The sequence below is a fragment of the Rhinolophus sinicus genome, linkage group LG16 (genome assembly GCF_036562045.2).
Source record: "Rhinolophus sinicus isolate RSC01 linkage group LG16, ASM3656204v1, whole genome shotgun sequence".
NCBI lineage: Eukaryota > Metazoa > Chordata > Mammalia > Chiroptera > Rhinolophidae > Rhinolophus > Rhinolophus sinicus.
Genome location: NC_133765.1, coordinates 6218589 through 6239382, shown reverse-complemented (window position 1 = coordinate 6239382; position 20794 = coordinate 6218589).

Genomic DNA, 20794 nt, shown 5'->3' with positions numbered 1-20794 from the left:
ATTATTATACTCAGTCTTATAGTAAAATAAGACTGGGTCTTATATTAATTTTTCCTCCAAAAGCACATTAGAGCTGATAGTCTGGCTTGGTCTTATTTTCAGGGGAAAACGGTATGTTTTCCAGACGCTTTGTCAGTCAGCTGTTAATTGAGTTCTGCCCATTGAAGACGCCAAATTGAAACTGAAAGGTAAGGTATGGAGAAGGATGCTGCGCTCCACCCTTTTCCTGTTCCTGTCTGGATGGAACCTAATGTGGCAGAAGGTCCCTGCAGCTGCAGCTGGCTGGAACCTCTAGCTTCGTTTTGGAATCCCAGAACTAGTCTCATCATGTTTTCTCAGAGATGCCCCATTTTCAGAAACTTGAGCACAAATGCCACAAGGTCTGTCCTCTGAGCTCCTACATCCTAAGACTTTCTCCTTCCCTGTGTCTTGATCTCCATGAGTGGGAGCTACTTCCTAGAGTTATCTCTGGCACTCTGTGATTTCTTTTGGCTCCTTTAGTCCCCCAACACCCGTATAACTAGTTACCTTTATTAAATTCTCTCTGAAATGCCTAGTGTGGTTTCTATTTCCTGACTGGACACAGATTAATGCTGAGAGACAGGGGGAAAAATGACCACCGAGCACGTGCTTCTTCTGCATCAGGAACTGTGCTAAGTTCCGCAAACATGTTACTACTTCCTTTTAATGACAGGCAGTTCATTCATCGTTCAGGACCTCCCGGGTGAATCAGTTCTTTGCTGAACAGCACCAGTTACTAAGAAGTTTGATTTACCACATTGAGCTGAGATCTGTCTCCCTAGAATCCCAGGCATTTACTCCTTATTCTGACATGGAAGCCATCCAGTTTAGCCAGTGTTTCTTCTGATGCTTCAGATGTTTGGACTATATCTTCCCAAAGTCTTTTCTTTTCCAAATTATCTCCAGTCCTTCCAATCATTTTTCTTCAGACAGGTGTTTTTCTTTTCCTTCACTTTCCTAAGTCATTTCTCTTGAATCAAAAATTAGTGTCAATGTAACTCTGCAATCATGCCCAGAAGAGAACAAAATACTCCATATTTTGTATGGCCTTTAATGAGGACCATAAAATTACTACCTCCTTACTACAACATTGTACTTGTATTAAATTTAATATTTTTACTTATCTTATTGGTGATGGGCAGGGCAAATTCTACTTTTTTCTCATATTATGTTGCCAATACTCCTGTAATTTTCTCCTCTCCACACGCAATGATGTCAGATCTCATAACCCAGCAGATTTTAAATTAATTTGAAATATTCATCTTTACTTATGCTTATTTTCATTTTGTAATTGTCTTGATCAATTACCCTCAGCAGTTGAAATCCTTTTAATCCTGACTTCCTGTTCAAACATGTTGACTATCCAGATTTTTTCCGTATGCAAATTTGAAAACCATGCCTTTTACTTTGCCAGTTAAGTCTTTGGAAAAAGCAGAACCAAAAACAGAGGACTACATCAAAACCTATGGATAATGATTTTCCAAATCTCACATGTCAATGCATTGCTCTTCTACTTTCCTGTTATGTGCTATCCCATATTTCTGTTTCCACTGCCATCCTCACACCAGTTTCCTTAGCACCTTCACTTATTTTTCTCCTTATCAGGAAATTTTGTGATTCTATGTTCAGAGTGTCTCGATCTTTTTTAGCTATTATCATAGCTAACCTTTTTGTAACTTTTCTGTATATGTATTTTTTGAAGACTAGAATGTGTCTGTCTCGTATGTCCTTCCTTTGCCTGTATGCCATTTTGTCAGGTTCTTAGCTTTCACTTTAATTTCTGATACTTCTTGGACAGGTTATGTGCCATTTGTCTATAGGTAAACTTAGTTCAGAATTGTTCAGACTATGTTCCACAAGAGGTTAAATAGTGATGCATAAAAGCTGTGTTCTATAGTCAAATGATCTTACATATAATAGCCATAGATCCTGCAAATAACAGCCATCTTTTGGTGATTCACAGTGTACCTTAACATATTGAAGTCTTGAAAATGTCCTCTAGTAAGGAAACCAGCTTCACCTCATTTAACACAACATCTCCCCAACTTAATTAACCATAGAACTCTTTGTAGACTATGTACTAATGGTTTTGAGAATGAACGCACCCAAGTTGTCATTTGATTTTGGAAACTAAGCGGGGTTGAGCCTGGTTAGTACTTGGATGACAGACTAGGCTTCTCTTAGAACTTTCAGCACACAGCTCGAACACAGTTTGGGGAATTCTGACTTAAAGGACAATTCTGTCTCTGTATCTGAGTTTGTTCAACATTTACTAATTATGTGTTAGTCTATGAAATACAAAGATGAGTACAGCACAGTTCTGTCCCTGATGTTGTCATGAGTAAAATCTGGTGGCAGAGGACAGAAATATAAATGAGTAGTCAGAATGTAAGTAGAAGATCGGGTGAAATTCAATGGGATCATCAAAGAGTATGCAGAGAATTCACAGGAAGTGTGTTGGGGAGGGGCTTAGAGAGGTGACATTTTGTTTTGATCCAAAAGAATAAAGAAAATTTCAAAGGGTCTCAGGGGGGTTGGTGGGAGGTCATTTGTGCAATTTCAGTTTTGGAAGAGATTTTGAGGCATATAATTAATTCAATAATTCACACATATTGTGTTTTTAAAAAAGTGTTTCTTGACAAGATGCAACATCCATTTATGATTAAAACACTTAATAAAATAGGTATAGAAGGAAAATACCTTAACATAATAAAGGCCATATATGACAAACCCTCTGCTAATCTCATAATTAATGGAGAAACACTGAAGCCCTTTGCTCTACGTTCAGGAACACGACAGGGATGTCCCCTATCACCTCTGCTTTTCAACATAGTGTTGGAAGTCCTTGCCAGAGCAATCAGGCAAGAGAAAGAAATAAAAGGCATCCAAATTGGGAATGAAGAAGTTAAATTATCACTCTTTGCAGATGACATGATGCTATATATAGAAAACCCTAAAGACTCCACCAAAAAGCTATTAGAAACAATCAACGAATACAGTAAAGTTGCCGGCTACAAAATCAACGCACAAAAGTCCATTGCCTTCCTATATACTAACAATGAAATCTCAGAAAAAGAAATACAAAAAACAATTCCTTTTGCAATTGCACCAAAAAGAATAAAATACCTAGGAATAAACTTAACCAAGGATGTGAAAGACCTATATGCTGAAAACTATAAGACATTTTTGAAAGAAATTGAAGAAGACACAAAGAAATGGAAAGACATTCCGTGCTCATGGATTGGAAGAATCAACATAGTTAAAATGGCCATATTACCCAAAGCAATATACAGATTCAATGCAATCCCCATCAAAATCCCAATGGCATATTTTAAAGAAATAGAACAAAAAATCATCAGATTTGTTTGGAACCACAAAAGACCCGAATAGCCAAAGCAATCTTAAGAAAAAGAACAATAATGGAGGTATCACACTTCCTGACTTTGGCTTGTACTACAGGGCTACAATAATCAAAACAGCATGGTATTGACAGAAAAACAGACACATAGACCAATGGAATAGAATTGAGAACCCAGAAATAAAACCACATAAATATGGACAGATAATTTTTGACAAAGAAGCTAAAACATACAATGGAGCAAAGACAGCCTCTTCAATAAATGGTGCTGGGAGAATTGGATAGCCACGTGCAAAAGAATGAAACTGGACTGCTATTTGTCACCATGTACCAAAGTTAATTCAAAATGGATCAAAGACTTAAGCATAAGACCTGACACAATAAACTGCATAGAAGAAAACATAGGTACTAAACTTATGGACCTTGGGTTCAAAGAGCATTTTATGAACTTGACTCCAAAGGCAATGGAAGTAAAAGCTAAAATAAACGAATGGGACTATATGAAACTTAAAAGCTTCTGCACAGCAAAAGAAACCATTGACAAAATAAAGAGGCCACCAACTGAATGGGAGAAGATTTTTGCAAACAGTGCCTCCGATAAGGGGCTAGTATCCAGAATATACAAGGAACTCATGCATCTCAACAACAAAAAAACAAACAACCCAATTGAAAAATGGGCAGAGGACTTGAAGAGACATTTCTCCAAAGAGGACATACAAATGGCAAATAGACATATGAAAAAATGCTCAACATCACTAATCATCAGAGAAATGCAAATCAAAACCACAATGAGATATCACCTCACCCCAGTCAGAATGGCTATCATCAACAAGACAAATAGTAACAAATGTTGGAGAGGCTGTGGAGAAAAAGGAACCCTCATACACTGTTGGTGGGAATGCAGACTGGTGCAGCCGTTATGGAAGGCAGTGTGGAGGTTCCTCAAAAAATTACGAATAGAATTGCCATATGACCCAGCAATCCCTCTCCTGGGTATCTACCCAAAAAATCTGAAAACATTTATACATAAAGACACGTGTGCTCCAATGTTCATTGCAGCTTTGTTTACAGTGGCCAAGACATGGAAACAACCAAAATGTCCTTCGATAGATGAATGGATAAAGAAGTTGTGGTATATATACACAATGGAATACTATTCGGCCGTAAGAAAAGATGATATAGGAACATTTGTGACAACATGGATGGATCTTGAGAGAGTAATGCTGAGTGAAATAAGTCAGACAGAAAAAGCAGAGAACCATGTGACTTCACTGATATGTGGTATATAAACCAAAAACAACAAAAGAACAAGACAAACAAATGAGAAACAAAAACTCATAGACACAGACAACAGTTTAGTGGTTACCAGAGGGTAAAGGGGGTGGGGGGTGGGAGATGAGGGTAAAGGGGGATCGAATATATGGTGATGGAAGGAGAACTGACTCTGGCTGATGAACACACAATGGGATTTATAGATGATGTAATACAGAATTGTTCACCTGAAATCTATGTAATTTTACTAACAATTGTCACCCCAATAAATTTAATAAAATAAAATAAAAAAGAAAAAAGTGTTTCCAATTAATATCCATTAAACATGCCTTTATATCTAATTTCCTCTTAAAATATAGTACTCTGCATATAATATCGTATTCCAGATGTAGCATGCCTAAAATGGAATAAATGAAGGCTCACTATCTTTCTGGTAGATCAGTTCGATATTGCTTAAAATCGTTGCCGTTTTTTTGATAACTTCATACTGCTGTGTTAAATTATACTTACTGTAAGTAGGTTTTGTGGTGGTTTTTTTTTTAGTTGGTGCCTTAACTAAACCATACCTCTTTTATCCTGTATCTTTCTGAATATTGCTTTTTAACCCTCAAACCTGACTTTATATTTATCCCTGTTAAGTTCACTATGGATTCTGATTTTGCCATACAACATGTTATTCTCTCCCAGCTTCCTAACCTTGTAGGTACAGGCTCTGTATCATGATATGTGTCCTCATTTGAGTCATCTATAAAATCGCTTCTCAGGACAGGGCTGAGGACAGAAACCTAAGGCCCTGCAGACTCACACCAAGACAACAACACTCCTAAAGAACATGGAGTATGGATGTGAACTACCTCTCCCAGAAATGCAATCAACCCCGCATGCAAAAGGAAGAGAAAAACGGGGAGAAGGGGGGAGAAAGGGGTTAAATATCAGCTAAATGCAGTCAGAAGAGTCATGAATGATGTTGGGGAGCCTGCAATAGGGCAGTGCAGGCAGGCTCAGAGTAAAGGGCTGTCTTGACGAGGGCGGTTTAGAAACGCATCAGCCAAGATAGGGTGGGCATATTCACTGGATAAGGAGGTAGGGCTGGAAGACTTTGCGACTGTGTAAACGAGGCTGGGAGACTGGCCTCAGTAAGTGGCAGACACTGAGAAGATAGAAACACCAGAGGAAGTTGTGGTATAAGAAGAGAGAGGAGCAAGTCCAAACTGAGGCTTTTGTTTCTGGATCAGGGGAGCAAATAAACATGTGTAGCAACCAATACAATCGAGAAAGAAAAATTCAGCTTGGTGCATAGTGACCTAGGGATTTCATAGAATTTGCACACGAAAGTGGGACCTGGAGCTGAGGAGAAAGATTATGCCTAGACACTTACCTTGGGGAGTCATCGCTGATAACTGAGGTTATAAAGAGGAGAAAGCATGAAGCACAAAGAAAAGAGGAAGAAAGAACTTCAAGGGATTTCTCAGTTCAAGGTAGAAGACAGAGGTGGAGCAGAGACTACAGAACACTCAGGCAAGCAAATGGAGGACTTCACTTGAGCAGCAGCCTGCCTGCCAGATGAAGTAAGGTTTCCAAGGAGTGGCTGATTTAGCATTTGTTTGTCCAAGTTCATTTCAGTTTTGGGACACCAACACTTTATGTGAACATGTTCAAAACACGGCATTTTATCACTCATCTGTAGAAGTTTTAGAGTCCTTGAAGAAGACATGGTAGTCTGGAAAGCGTCAGGCCTACAAGCCGTAGCTGCCTGCATCTACATAAAGCGAGCTCAGAGCTAGAGACCATCTTTCCAGGGTGGATGCTGTTCCTCCTTGGAGAGAAAATCCCTGCAGACAATGTGAGCCAGGGCAAGTGCCAGGCTATGTGTGATGTACCATCTCATCAATATGCCTTTTCTCCACCTGTCTCCAGTTGCCAACTGATTTGGGAAGGTGGAGGGATGTGAGGTGGTATTCTTGATTTTGACTTGGCTCACTGTTTTGGCCCTTTACACATAATCTGCCCCCTGACCCAACATTAGCATAATGTTCGTTAATCAAGCTCTGGCCACAAATTAATGGCCAGCTGTGCGGATGCCGTACATTTAATAGCGTCTGAACCGGTCAAGCAAAAGGTTAGGCAAATCATTTTGGCAGGAGGGGTGGGGAACATCCTGATTCTGAGAGAGCCTGGAGCATCTACCCACATAGTAAGCACGTTTGATCCCATTTGTGACTGAAGAAGAAGACCAGGCATTGACCAATCATCGTCTCTCTACCCTTCTTCCAGCTCTTCCCCCACCCCAGATGTACTGGAGACAACACTCTCTTCCATTCTTCTGGCCTGGGGTTACACACCCGCACATCACTGCCCAGGCAGCCAGCCAAAGAAAAAAGCCATGATTTATTGCTCTTGGCAGTGTGTAGGCTGGGCATTTCTATAAACCCGGGACCGTGGCTGACTAATAAAACATACACTCAGATTCACCCCTCAATAAATGTCTTTCAACCTTTAATCCTGTTTGTTGCAGTCTTTAAGGGAGCATTGATTCAGCGGGCAATAAGGGCTTTTCCTCCCATCTATCTCGTACCGATCAATGCTCTGTCACCCCACTCTATCCAGCCTGACAAAGGAGAGGTCTCAGAGTGGCAAGGAGGGCATGTCTCCAGATTTATTTCACTGTTCATGAAAGGAGTTTTTAAAACTGCCACCAGAATCCTGCTCCTAGATATTTCTTCTGACCCTCAGCTGTTCTAGGTGACCTCCTTGAATTTGGATCATGGTACCCAGGTCACAGAGTCATACCACAGATACTAAGAAGCCCTTAGTACAACTCATCCAAAATGCAAACTATGCATTTCTTCTCTTTTCCATCTTCCCATCCTTTCTCCTGTTTTTCCCATGTTAGTTAATAATACCAACATCCACCCAGCCACCCAAGAGTTAAACCTGAACTGTCTCCATTCCTCCTTCTCCTTCCTGCATATCCAAACAGTTAACAAGTCTTCTCATTGCTGCTTCTTGAATTCATGCCTCACCTTCATTCATTCATCATCTCAGCTCTGACTTCAGACACCTTCTATCCAGACCACTGCCAGAGCTCATTAGTTGATTATCATGATTCCATTCCTCCTCAAATTCCTCACTAGAATCGCTGCAAAGATGCTCTTCTAAAACACGAATCTGATCACATTGTTTATCTTATTTTAAAAAGTGGGAAAACTTGCCCAAGGTCACACAACTGGCAAGTGTCTGAGCGAAGATGATAAGCCAGTAGGGCTTTCTGTAATCCATTGCTCTCCTACCTGAGACACTAACTCCCCTCTTGATGTGAACTGCTTGAGGGCAGTGATCATATCTGATTACTGATTTCCACTCATTTTCCAGTATCGAACACTTCGCCCAGCACATTAGTGAATGTTTAGTAAATATTTGCTCCCTGAACATACCACAACCTCTATCGTGAGATCATGTGACATGTGAATAATGTCCATCTTCAGAGATTTTCCTGAAGCATTTCTTCAGGAGCTAGCCTCAGAATACTAAACAGCAATTGAGGTTCTTAGAAGGTGATCTGTAAACTTTAATAGGGTCAGAATTAGCTGTTCATTGTTGAGACATAAATAAGTTTATGGGTCCAATTCTTTGCCCCAGACTCTATTTTCCTAAGTCTCTTAGCTCACACAGCAGTGAGTAGAGAATAAGTCTACACCTGCACTGCACTCCCAGGACAATCAATGTCGACACTCACAGTTTGAGAAGGGAAGCGTGTATGGAGAGCAGCAGGGTAAACGGGTAGCTCTCCCAGGCCCAGAGGGATGAGGACCATGCCCCAGAAGAGTATCATGCCCATCCCTGCTCACTTGCTGACCTGCTCTGAAAGTCACTTGCCCATCCACCTGACTTTTCCTTAGTGTCCTTTTTTTTTTAAATTAAAGTTGATTGGGGTGACAATTGTTAGCAAAGTTACATAGATTTCAGGTGTACAATTCTGTAATATATTATCTATATGTCACATTGTGTGTTCACCACCCAGAGTCAGTTCTCTTTCCATCACCATAATTAGTCCTTAGTGTCTTTAGTGGTAAAGACAGGCAAATATGCCTGTGGTCTGCCAGTGTTAAAGCCAGACTGCTCCAGCCATGTGATGAAGTAGCAACAGTGAATCTAATTTCTGGGGAGTCTCTCGATAGAATTTTTCCAAAAGCCCCAAGGATTAATGCACCCCTCAAAGGCAATTCTGCTGAGGAAGCCAGCTACCCAGCACTGACTTCCCCATTTCCCACCCTCCACTTCTGCTTGGCCCCCATCCCTTTCCTCTCTCTTCCAAACCAAAGCCAAAGGAAAGCAGGAATTGTCAAGTTAGCTTAGGCTTGGGCCTTTGGTTTATCATGTTAACATCTCATTCAACAGTTGGCAAAGAAAGACACTAATACACTAATAAAAAGAAGGGGCCAACCCCACCAGATGAGAAAAGAAAGATAAATTTGTGGTACTTTATTATCTGGCATTAAAAATCAAAGTGAGATTCAAATTAAGTCCTATCCCTTAGCTTCCCTTACTACCAATCTTAGCTCTTGTAGGTTACCCCAAAAGGAAATGCCCCCGCCCCTTGAGCAGAGTTCTAACTACCTCTCCAAAGTAGCCCACAGCTGGAGGGCAGTGAGCACCATCAGATTCCCAGCCTGGAGCTCATATATGGATATTCAGGAGACAACTCCTCATTCCACCCACACTTGCCACAGCCCTTTTCAAAGTCCCTCTGTAGTGGAAATTTGACATTTCCTAGGACAGCTAGGTCTGAGCAAGTCTGTAAAAATTTCCATCCCAGGCTGCCCAGATCGGACAGTAGGTAGGTGGCTGGACACGAACTATAGTCACGGAAAGGTCTGAAGATCTGATCTCTGACAAGAAGAGGGCAAGACAAAGCAAAACGCTGCATCAGAAGGGAAGTAACTCAAAAAGGCCGGCCAGCCTCCAACACGGCCATGTGGTCTGCCTCCTGGTGTTCACATCTTGTGTCATCCCCTCCTTGCTTACTGCGTGTGGGCAGGACTACATGACAGGTAATGAGTAGAGGGATGACATGAGGGTGTGTGAAGGAGAGGCTGGTCCTAACAGGCAATGTGATGTCACTCTCTTCCCTCTTGGAAGCCTGCTGGCTTCTGGAGAGCCCTGTGTGATGAGGAACTAACTGGAGCTTCCCACAGCCCACAACTGAGTTTGGACTTGGATCGTCAGAACTAGTCAGGCCGTAAACGACTGCAGCTGTGGCACACATGGTAGTTGCTAGGTCTCTTGAAGGACTCCGAGCCAGAAACACCCAGAGAAGCCTCTTTCAGATTCCTGACCCACAGAAACTGTGAGATAATAAGTGTTTTCTATGTTCATCTACTAAGTTTGGGACAATTTGTCTTGTAGCAATAAAAGGCGAATGCATTTGGCTGCATATGTTTTGCCTTAATGGGAGGCAGAAGCTAAGCATCCTCACCCTTGACCACGTAGAAGACCAAAGTCCAAGCTGAGAAAGAAACTGCATAGTCCCATTCTCCAGTCTGGTGCTGCAGCCTCAGAATTAGTAGAGGAAGAAAGAGGCCACTAAGGCAGTCTGCTGTGTTCCCGTCACCATATTAGGTGCTTTCCTAAACTTGAGTACTTTAAGTCCTCCCAACAATCTCCATTTGACTGATGAGCAGGCTGAGGTTTGGAAGAAGGTAACTAGCTCAGCCCTTATCGTGACCATCCAAACAGGTCGCCAGAGTCCCATCCCTGAGCTCATACCAGAAGCACCAGGCTCAAACTTGGTCAAGAAAAGTCATCCTCTTTCTTATAAATATTTTAATCTCTGGTATCTGTAAAATTATAATCTCTGGCATCTGTAAAATACCCACGCTCCTAGAGAGGATGGAGAAAAAACTAGACTAATAGAAACTTGGCTCCAGGAATTGGTTACAAAGCAGAAATCCAGATGTTTTCTTTTTTCTCTCTTTAAGTATCAAATCAGGCAGCAGCTTGCAACACTGTGTGTGGCCCAGCTGAAGAAATTCTAAACATTGCTTTAAGGATGTAACTCACAACTCATCTTAAACCATCACAAGAAAACTCCCATTAGAGAGGGAGAGGGGAAGTGTGTGTTAGTTAATGAGTTTAAGTGTGAGAATGGGTATGAATAAGCAGAAGCCTGAGTACAGCATGTGAAGAAAATGAAATAATTACTCAGCTTACCATTGTTACAATGCAATAAATTTCATGGAATTCCGAAAGGCCAACCCACTTTATTTTTTTATTTTTTTAAACTCCTTTTTACATTTTCAAAATTGTACTTTAATTAGCATAACATTTAAATTAGCGAATAAAATCTTAATTAGCGGAAGAAATCGACTTTTGTTGGAGTGGTAACTAAAACAAATAAATCTATTTCCTCCTTCAAGAGTGGTTTGCTTACGGTGCATTTAATAGCCTAGTGTACCATAAACAAGAAGGGGAAGATAACTAATTAGAAGACATACTAGCCAGTTCCCTATTTCAGGGAACTATTTTTTCTCTTTCTCTCTCAAAAGGGCTCTGTTCCCTCTCCCCTTATCCTGGTGGGTCTCTGTACTCCAAGAATAAACACAGGAGTCTCTCTACACTTCATTGAGTGTTTCCCATGATCACAATCTCTTGATAATTGGCAGGATAAAAATATTGCTTCAAGTTCCCCTCCTTCTGTTCTCCCTCTGAGATGTCCTTTTTAAATTCACTGGGTCAAGGAAAGAGCAAAGCAAAGCAAATTTGAACAGTGACTGGTTAATAGGCACCATTTCTATCCCCTTTACTCTCTCTCAGCCCAGTGGTCCTTTGCAGAATGACCATGCTTCACTCTACACCAGGGCCATTGGACAAGAGAAGGATCAGGTCAGTACTAGCAAGCAGCACACAGACAGTAACAAGAGCAGAGCAGGTGCACACAGGAGTGTCCCTCAGATCCGATAAAAGTCTTGGAGGCCACAGATGGTCCCACTTGTCCGTCATACCTCAGATGTGGAAACTGAGGTTCAGGAAGGCAGCTTCCTTCAATTCAGATTGGCCTCAATCTGAGCTCTCTGCACCATATTCTATACAAATGTTCTTCAAACACATGGTCAGAATTTTCTGAAATGATTCCTAAGAAGGAACTAATCTTGGTTTAAATTTGAGGCAGGCTCCAGGCTCAGGGTTCAACATGGGGGCGGGGGAATAGGGCTGCCTCACCATTCTGTACTCAGCCTCTACTCAGGAACCAACAAATAACTGGTAAAGGGCCCCAGCGCCATGAAGAAGCAAATGCCACTTTTGATGGGCTCAGCATTCTGCCACTTCACGAAGAGACCTTTAGATGAGAGGCAAACAATGGTAAGTTGGGCATTGGGTAACCTGCATCCCAGTCCTGACTTCTTATTGAAGGTGCGGGCCTGCCTTTCTCCACCTTTTTAATAACAGGACTGAGTGAGATAGCCTCTTTGTACCCCAAAAGTAAAGCTTCAGCGAGAGTTCTCTCAGGAGAAGTTACCTGGCAACGTACCAGACCTATGAACTTGGGAAGTTAATCAACCTCTCTAAACAATTGCTTAGTTTATTAATTCCTTCATTCAGTGTTTGTATTTAGTCAATAAATATTTATGCAGTGCTTACAATATTCCAAGCATTTCTCTAGATAGAAATGCAGGGTGAACAAGACAGACAAAATCCCTGTCTGCATGGGCTTGAGAGTCTAATAAACAGGTTAGACTATAATACCAACACATGACATGATATTTTATAGTGAAATTATGCTATGAATAAAACTAAATATGGGGGTTGGTGAATTCAGAACGTGTGCCTCAAGAGGTAACTTGAACAGAGCTTCACACCATGAGTCAACCTGCCTCACATTATGACTGGCATATGGTAAATGCCCAATAAAATTATTACTATAACTATAATAATTATGTTTGTAACTAAAATTATTATATTGTAACAATGGCTAAAAAGAGAGAGGTTTGTTTAGCACAGAGTTTCCCCTACTTCTTTCATTTTGCCCGTTTGAAATCCTCATAAATAAATCTGGAAACCATAAAAGTTTGAGACGTATGAGGAGAGACTTTATACTTCACTCTTGTTTTTGGCCTGTGGGATGTGTGAGGGGAAAGGTGATAGGATAAACAGCACAATGAAGATAACAAGACCTCTGGATCGTTTACGTTGTAGCAATGATACCGGGGGACCAGAGGTGACTAGGAAAAGCAAGGGTCTCCTTCAAGACAATTGGCAACCAAATGTTACATTTCAGTTTATTATCAACATCAGGAGGGCAACTCAACCCGGAATGTTGACCATACTTCATCTGTAGTAATGACAAGAAGATGGGTTTCTTATGTAGAGAAATTTATTACAAGAATTTGAAATTCTCTGCTCTGCCTTGGGTTCATGTCAGTGAATTCCAGTGCCTGTGAACATGGGTCTTCCTGTCTAAGGATGCCTCCTTAATTAAGTGATAGTCTAATGATGGTTTTTATCCCAGATTATGAGGCTAAATGGGACAATAAGTGGGAAGGACTTTAGATACTTGAGGAGAGAAATATTAAAAATGAAATTGTATTGAGAATTTATTATGGGCCAGGAATAGTCATGACTGTTTTAGATATAGGGTTAGGGTTAGGGTTAGGGTTAGGGTTAGGGTTTAGGGTTAGGGTTAGGGTTAGGGTTAGGGTTAGGGTTAGGTTAGGGTTAGGGTTAGGGTTAGGGTTAGGGTTAATGTTAGGGTTAGGGTTAGGTTTAGGGTTAGGTTTAGGGTTAGGGTTAGGGTTAGGGTTAGGGTTAGGTTAGGGTTAGGGTTAGTTTAGGGTTAGGGTTAGGGTTAGGGTTAGGGTTAGGGTAGGGTTAGGGTTAGGGTTAGGGTTAGGGTTAGGGTTAGGGTAGGGTTAGGGTTAGGGTTAGGGTTAGGTTAGGGTTAGGGTTAGTGTTAGTGTTAGGGTTAGGGTTAGGGTTAGGTTAGGGTTAGGGTTAGGGTTAGGTTTAGGGTTAGGGTTAGGGTTAGGGTTAGGTTAGGGTTAGGGTTAGGGTTTAGGGTTAGGGTTAGGGTTAGGGTTAGGGTTAGGGTTAGGTTAGGGTTAGGGTTAGGGTTAGGGTTAGGGTTAGGGTTAGGGTTAGGTTAGGTTTACGGTTAGGGTTAGGGTTAGGGTTAGGTTAGGGTTAGGGTTATTGTTAGGATTAGGGTTAGGGTTAGGGTTAGGGTTAGGTTAGGGTTAGGGTTATTGTTAGGATTAGGGTTAGGGTTAGGGTTAGGTTAGGGTTAGGGTTAGGGTTAGGTTAGGGTTAGGGTTAAGTTAGGGTTAGGGTTAGGGTTTTGTTAACGTTACGGTTAAGGTTAGGGTTTGTATTAATGTTAGGGTTAGGTTTAGTTTAATGTTAGGGTTAGGGTTAGGGTTTGGGTTAGGTTTAGGTTAGGGTTACGGTTATGTTAGCATTAGGGTTAGGGTTAGGGTTAATGTTAGGGTTAGCTTATTCATGAAACCCTCATACTAAGCATGCACAGTAGGTTCTTTTATCACCCCCATGGTACAGATGAGGAAACTGAGGCCCACAGACGGTTAAGATAACTTAGCTCACAATAAGTGGCAGGGGCAAGAATCAAACCCTGAAACTCTGACCTCAGCACTTGGCTCTCAATCACTTTGTGATACTGCTGTCATTCCTCAGTAAAAATGTAATGTCCTTGCTGCCAGTGAGTACTGGGATGACAGCTGATGGAGCGCACCTCTTAATGAGTGACCTTGTACAAGATGCTCATGTCAAAATTCCTACTCTCATTGTTAAAATCTTATATCCCATGTAAAATGTTCATTCTTAAAATGGAAATATGTAAGAAAGAGAGAACAGCATTTGACATCACACTGAGGGGTTGATGACCAGGAAACCTTCCTGAGACTGAGAGTTTCGCAATGAGATGGGAGACAGAGAGTGTACGGATCTTGTGCGGCCTCAGTCTGGCTTCCCAGTCCAGCTTGAAGACCTGCAGTTTGTACCACCTTGGGCCAGTCAATGGATCCTCCTTCATCTCTGGTTTCCTTATAGATAGCATGCAGCTAAAACCTATCTTGGGAGACTTGTATCAGAATAAAAGTGAAATTATTTATGTATTTAGTTCACTACCTGAATAAAATAGATGCTCAAAAATGGTCATTATTGTTATCATTATATGTTGTATCTTACTATATTGAAGATTGATTTTGCTGAGGCTTGGCCCTCATAGAAGAAATGAACACAAAACCTAGGTCATCCTCCCATTCTAGGTACTATTGAGAGGACATTATTTAAGATGCCTTTGATGCAGGGCCCATGTGTCTGTTGTCTCAAGGCCTTGCAGTGTTCCTAGCACCTGATAAATATGCAATAACTGTTAATGATTGACAGTGAATAATGATGTTTTCATTGGATGGAAACCAAGCCATGTCTACATATTTCAGCTAATGGCCCAATGAGAGAGTGGGAAACAGTTGAAGTCCTCACTGGAATACTCTCCCCTACCCCTTTTTTTAACCTGGCATAAAAACATCCCATGCCAAGACCCTTCCTTGGGTATAGGCATAAGAATACTTCAAACACTACGTGAATCTGAGTAAATTAATTCACTGCTTAAGTTGAACTGAAAAAAATTTAATACTTTTTACAGATTTAGGATTCTACAACTTTAGGATTTATGGTCAGAGAATTTGTACATGGATCTAACAATACAAGGCAGCTGCAAGTCTGAAGGAAAATAGGTATCACAATCCAGTACAAAGACCACTGAAATGAAAAAGAGCTAGTCCAGTCAAGAGAGATAAGGGGAGTTTCAGGGAAACTCTTGGCCTTCATTTGATCAATACAAGACTTCTGGGGAGAGGTGGGGTCTTGGGGAGGTTGTGATAGAGTGGGGAGACTTAGCATGCAGTGCAAATTGTATGGGGAGTCATCCCAAAAGTTTAATGCAGTTTGGAAAAGGATTGGGACTAAAATGGGGAGACAACAAAAGAAGCATCATGTTTATTCCCTCCCACCCAATACTCCCTGTGAATAAGCCAATGGAAGAAAAAGCTTTTCCTACTGCAGGGCCCCTCAATTCCACTCTGGCCAGGCAACTGCAGAGAGCAATAAAACTTTAATGGTTCCCAGTGGGTCGATTCGGCAAGAAGGAAAGTGCTATAAATCTCATCCAGTGCTTATGTGCAGCTTAAAAACAAACGGCTCCAATCACACTTAGCAGAGCCAGCCAATTTCCCCAGCATGGGTATGTAGCAAAGGAAGATTTACCCACCTACAGGACTCACGGAAGAAGTAGTCTAGGGAAGAAGGAGGGGAAAAGAAAGGCCAGTTACAGAATGAATGTCAATGATTTTGCAATAGATGGCTTAATACAAACACGGGGCATGCACCTGGCTATCCTGCTAAGCAGCAGTGGACAGGCAGCCTGGATGAATCATCCCCATAGTGTGATGTGCTAGTGGAGACACATTTCTGGATGCCAAGTGGTCCACTGGCTCTCTCACATTTCTTCTCCAAGCCCACAAGGAGACCTGCCTGTCCCTTTGGGATCTCTTGTCTTGTGGTTGGTCTCCCAGCAGCTCTGAATGCTTTATTAATCAGTGCAGGCACATGGTGTATAAACATGAATCCTTGTCAGTAGTGGAACTCCTCCATGAGCCCCAGAAATGTGAGAACTGGAAGTATGTGGAAGCAAAAAGCCATTTTTCAGCAGAACTTGGGCCATCTCTCCACCACCCCCTACTCCAGCTTTACCATCCTTTCCGTGCTGAACTATCAGCCCTCATCTACTCAGAGCACTCTGCAGGATGACACAGCAATCCTCCCATCAAAAACCAAGGTGCATCCAGCGATGTACTTTGTTGGGAAAAAGTGTGCTAATGAAGGCAAAAAAAGTCCTGAATCTACAGAATGCATTGTGACACACTCTCAGAAATGTAGTCATGAGACCATCATTAATAACATTCATAATTACAGTAATAGCAAGAATTTACCATGTTTGACCCAGTGCTAAAGTTCTCTTAAATGCCCTATATCATTTAACATTCAAAACAATCTGAAAGCTAGACTATTTCTCCTTCTTTAACAAATTAGGAAGCTGAGATTTAAAGAAGTTCTGTTAGTTCCCCAAAGTTATCCAGATAGAGAAGGGAGAAGATAGGAGTAGAATTAAGGTACTCTGACACCAAAGCCCATTCTTAACCATTATATTGTATAAGGAAAACATCAGAAGCTAATTTTTTGAATTATATATAAAATTTGAAAAGCTAATGCTTGCTGTCTGTTTACCATACTTGTAGACACCATGCTACGCACTTTACATGAATTAATGCCTTTAGTCTTCACAACAAATCTAAGAATTAGATATAGCTATTATCTTCATTTCACAGATGAGAAACTGAAAATTAAGTAGATTAAGGTATTTATATGAGATTACATAGTGGGTTAAGAGTCAGAAGCAAGCCAGTCTGCTGGAGACCCAAGATGGAGCTGTGCCTGCTTCCATCCATGAACACATTAGAATTACAACTAAATTATAGAAGAATCAACCTAGAGAACCATCTGAATTCTGGCTGAACAGAAGTTTATAACTAAGAATATAACAAAGAAGCCACGTTGAGACTGGTAGGAGGGGTTGAGATGCAAAATGGGCCCCACACCTGTGTGTGGCTGGTAAGAATCAGGAGGGACACCTCAGCCACAGAGGTTTCCCAAGGAGAAATGGACCCCAGCTCCACTAAGCTTCTCAGCCGGGAGTACTGATGCCAGGAAGAGGATTCTCCACAACATATGGCTGTGAAAAAGTGGGGATTCCAACCATCCAGGTGGGACGGAAGGCTGCAAGAAACCCAAACATCCTCTTAAACAGCCCGTGCACAGACTCACATGCTCGCAGGGACTCACCGTGGGCTTTGGCAGAGGGACAACGACTCTGGGGGCACTGGAGGCATACAGAGGGCAGATTCAGGGCAAAGGTTAGATGACAGTCAACAGTGTGTAGAGTCCTCCTCCTAGGCAACTGTGCAGCCGGCGGCAGGTGCCATCTTTCCTGTGTTGAGCCCATCCCTTACATTTATAGCCAAATCTGAATCTGATTGGCCTAATGAGCTCTGCTGCTCCACCCTGCTGACTTACTGGGATCCCACCCCACCCAACTCCTCCAATGCTGGAGGTACCTTCTTGCAAGCAGATAGCCCGGCCAGCACTGCAATCTTTCTTGGAAAACCATTGAGGTCTGCGAGCCTCAAGCAGACAGTGACTGGCCTTGGCGTGCTCTGGGACTTCTCCTGAGTAGTTCCAAACCAAGTCTATTAAACTGGTGACCACAACGCTTCTCACTGTAGTGTCTGTAGTATCTGTAGTGTCTGTCTGAGACTCTACAACACCCAACTCACATACCACATGAGGCTAAACCCTAAGGGAGCCAGCAGGTCTCAACAGGTCTTGGGGTGTGCTGGCTTTTTGCAGATATAACCCAGGCCCAGTACTGATGATGGCTGTTGTCAGTTCATACATGGCCTACTCCACGCACCTCCAGGTTCAGAACAGGCAGTGACCAACCATGGATCACTTTGTAGCGCCTATCAAGTAGTTCTTATCCAGTCATAGGCAGTAGGTGACTTAGGCCTGCACTGGAGCCCCTCCCGAGAGGCCACTGAACCAATATATTTGGAGGTTGGCTTCAGACCACAGCAGAGCACCACCTAATTGCCCCACAAGTGGCACATCAAAAGGGTGGTCTCAACAGGCACCAGAGCCCACTGGGGTGAGACTTCGAACAGTAGTCCACAAGCTGTGGATGTGGCCGAACACAATAGCCAGTCAGCCTGAGAGCCAATGCTGTCCACTGATGTACCAATAGTAATCAAGGCTCAACTATAACAGGAGGGCACACACAGCCCACGCAAATGATGCTTCTGGAGCACCCAGTGCAGGTGACCAGGGAGACTGCCAGGGTCCCACAGGGCCCTACTATACATAAGGCTAAGACTAAGAGACATAGGAGATCTACATAATACATAGAGAAAAACACAGAGAGGCAGCCAAAATGAGGAAACAAAGAAATGTGTCCCAAATGAAAGAACAGGAGAAAATGCCAGAAAAATAACTAAATGAAATGGAAGCAAAAAACTTATTAGACACAGACTTCAAATAATAGCTATAAAGATGCTCAAAGACCTTAGTGAGAACTTTAATAAAGAGGTAGCAAGAATAGAAAAGGACATAGAAATCATAAATACGAGCCAGTCAGAAAATAGAATATAATAATTAAAATGAGGAATGCACTAGAAGGAATCACCAGCAAAGCAGATGAAGCAGTGGATTGAATCAGCAATTTAGAAGGCAAGGTAGCAGAAAACACCCAATTGAAACAGCAAAAAGAAAAAAGAATCCATAAAAAATGAGGATAGTTTAAGAGACCTCTGAGATAACATGAAGCATAACAACATTTGCATCATAGGGATACCAGGAGAAGAGAGAAAGCAAAAGATTGAGAACTTATTTGAAGAAATAATGACTGAAAACTTTCCTAATCTGGTAAAAGAAATAGACATACAAGTCCAGGAAGTGCAGAGTCCCAAACAAGTTGAACCCAAACAGGCCCACACCAAGACACATTACAATTAAAATGGCAAAGGACAAAAACAAAGAGAATCCTGAAAGCAAGAAGAGAGTGGGAGCCCCCATAAGATTGTCAGCTGATTTCTCAACAGAAACTTTATAGGCCAGAAGATGTTGGCACAAAATATTCAATATGATGAAAAGCAAGGAATTGCAACCAAGATTTCTCTACCCAGCAAGACTATCATTTAAAATGAAAGGACAGACAAAGAGCATCCCAGAGAAGAAAAAGCTAAAGGAGTTCATGACCATCAAACCACTGTTGCAAGGAATGTTAGAGGGAGTTCTTTAAGACAGGGGGGGAAAAAAAAGATCAAGGGGGCAGATGGGTGGCTCAGTTGGTTAGAGCATGAGCTCTGGGCAACAGGGCTGCCAGTTCAATTCCCACATGGGCCAGTGAGCTGCACCCTCCACAACTAGAATGAAGTCAATGAGCTGCCACTGAGCTTCTGGGTGGCCAGATGGCTCAGTTGGTTGGAGCGAGTGCTCTCAACTACAAGGTTGCCAGTTCGACTCCCACAAGGGATGGTAGGCTGTGTCCCCTTCAACTAACAACAGCAACTGGACCTGGAGCTGAGCTGCACCCTCCACAACTAAGATTGAAAGGACAAAAACTTGACTTGGATGGAGCTAATGAGCCCTGGGGAAAACACACTACTCTTCCCCAATTAAAAAAAGTCCTGGAAATACACACTTTTCCCCAATAAAGTCCTGTTCCCCTTCCCCAATAAAATATTTTTAATAAAAAGGAAATTTATTTAAAAAAAGAGATCAAACTTATGAATAATAAAATGGCAATAGCTACATATCTATGAACAATTACTTGCAATGTAAATGGATTAAATGCCCCAAATCAAAAGACTTAGGAGGACTGAATGGATAAGAAAGCAAAACCCTTACATATGCTCCCTGCAAGAGACTCCAGATTGAAAGACTCACAGACAGAAAGCAAAGGCATGGAACAATTACTTCATGACAGTAGAAATGAAAAAACAAACAAAAAAACTGGGGTAGCAATATTTATACCAGACAAAATACAAGTAGACTTTAAAACAAAGGCTATAACAAGAGACAAAGAAGGACCCAGTAATCCCACTTCTGGTTATTTATCCGAAGAAACCCAAAATGTTCTTTCAAGGAGATCTGTGCACCCATTTGTTCATTGCAGCATTGTTTATAATGTCCAAGATGTGGAGGTAGTCTGGGCATCCATCAATAGAGAAATGGATAAAGAGGAGGTGGTACATATATACAGCCATGGAGGGGTTCTTGCCATCTGTGGTGGCATGGACGGACCTGGAAGGTATTGTGCTGAGTAGAGTGTCAACAGAGAAAGACAGATGCAATGTGATTTTGCTTGTATGTGGAATCTAAAGAACAAAATTAACAAACAAAATAGAAACATACTCATCGATATAGGGAACAATTTGGTGGTTGCCAGATGGGAGGGGGTTTGGGGGTGTGTGGAAAAGGGGAAGGGATTAAGAACTACAAATTGGTTGTTACAAAGTA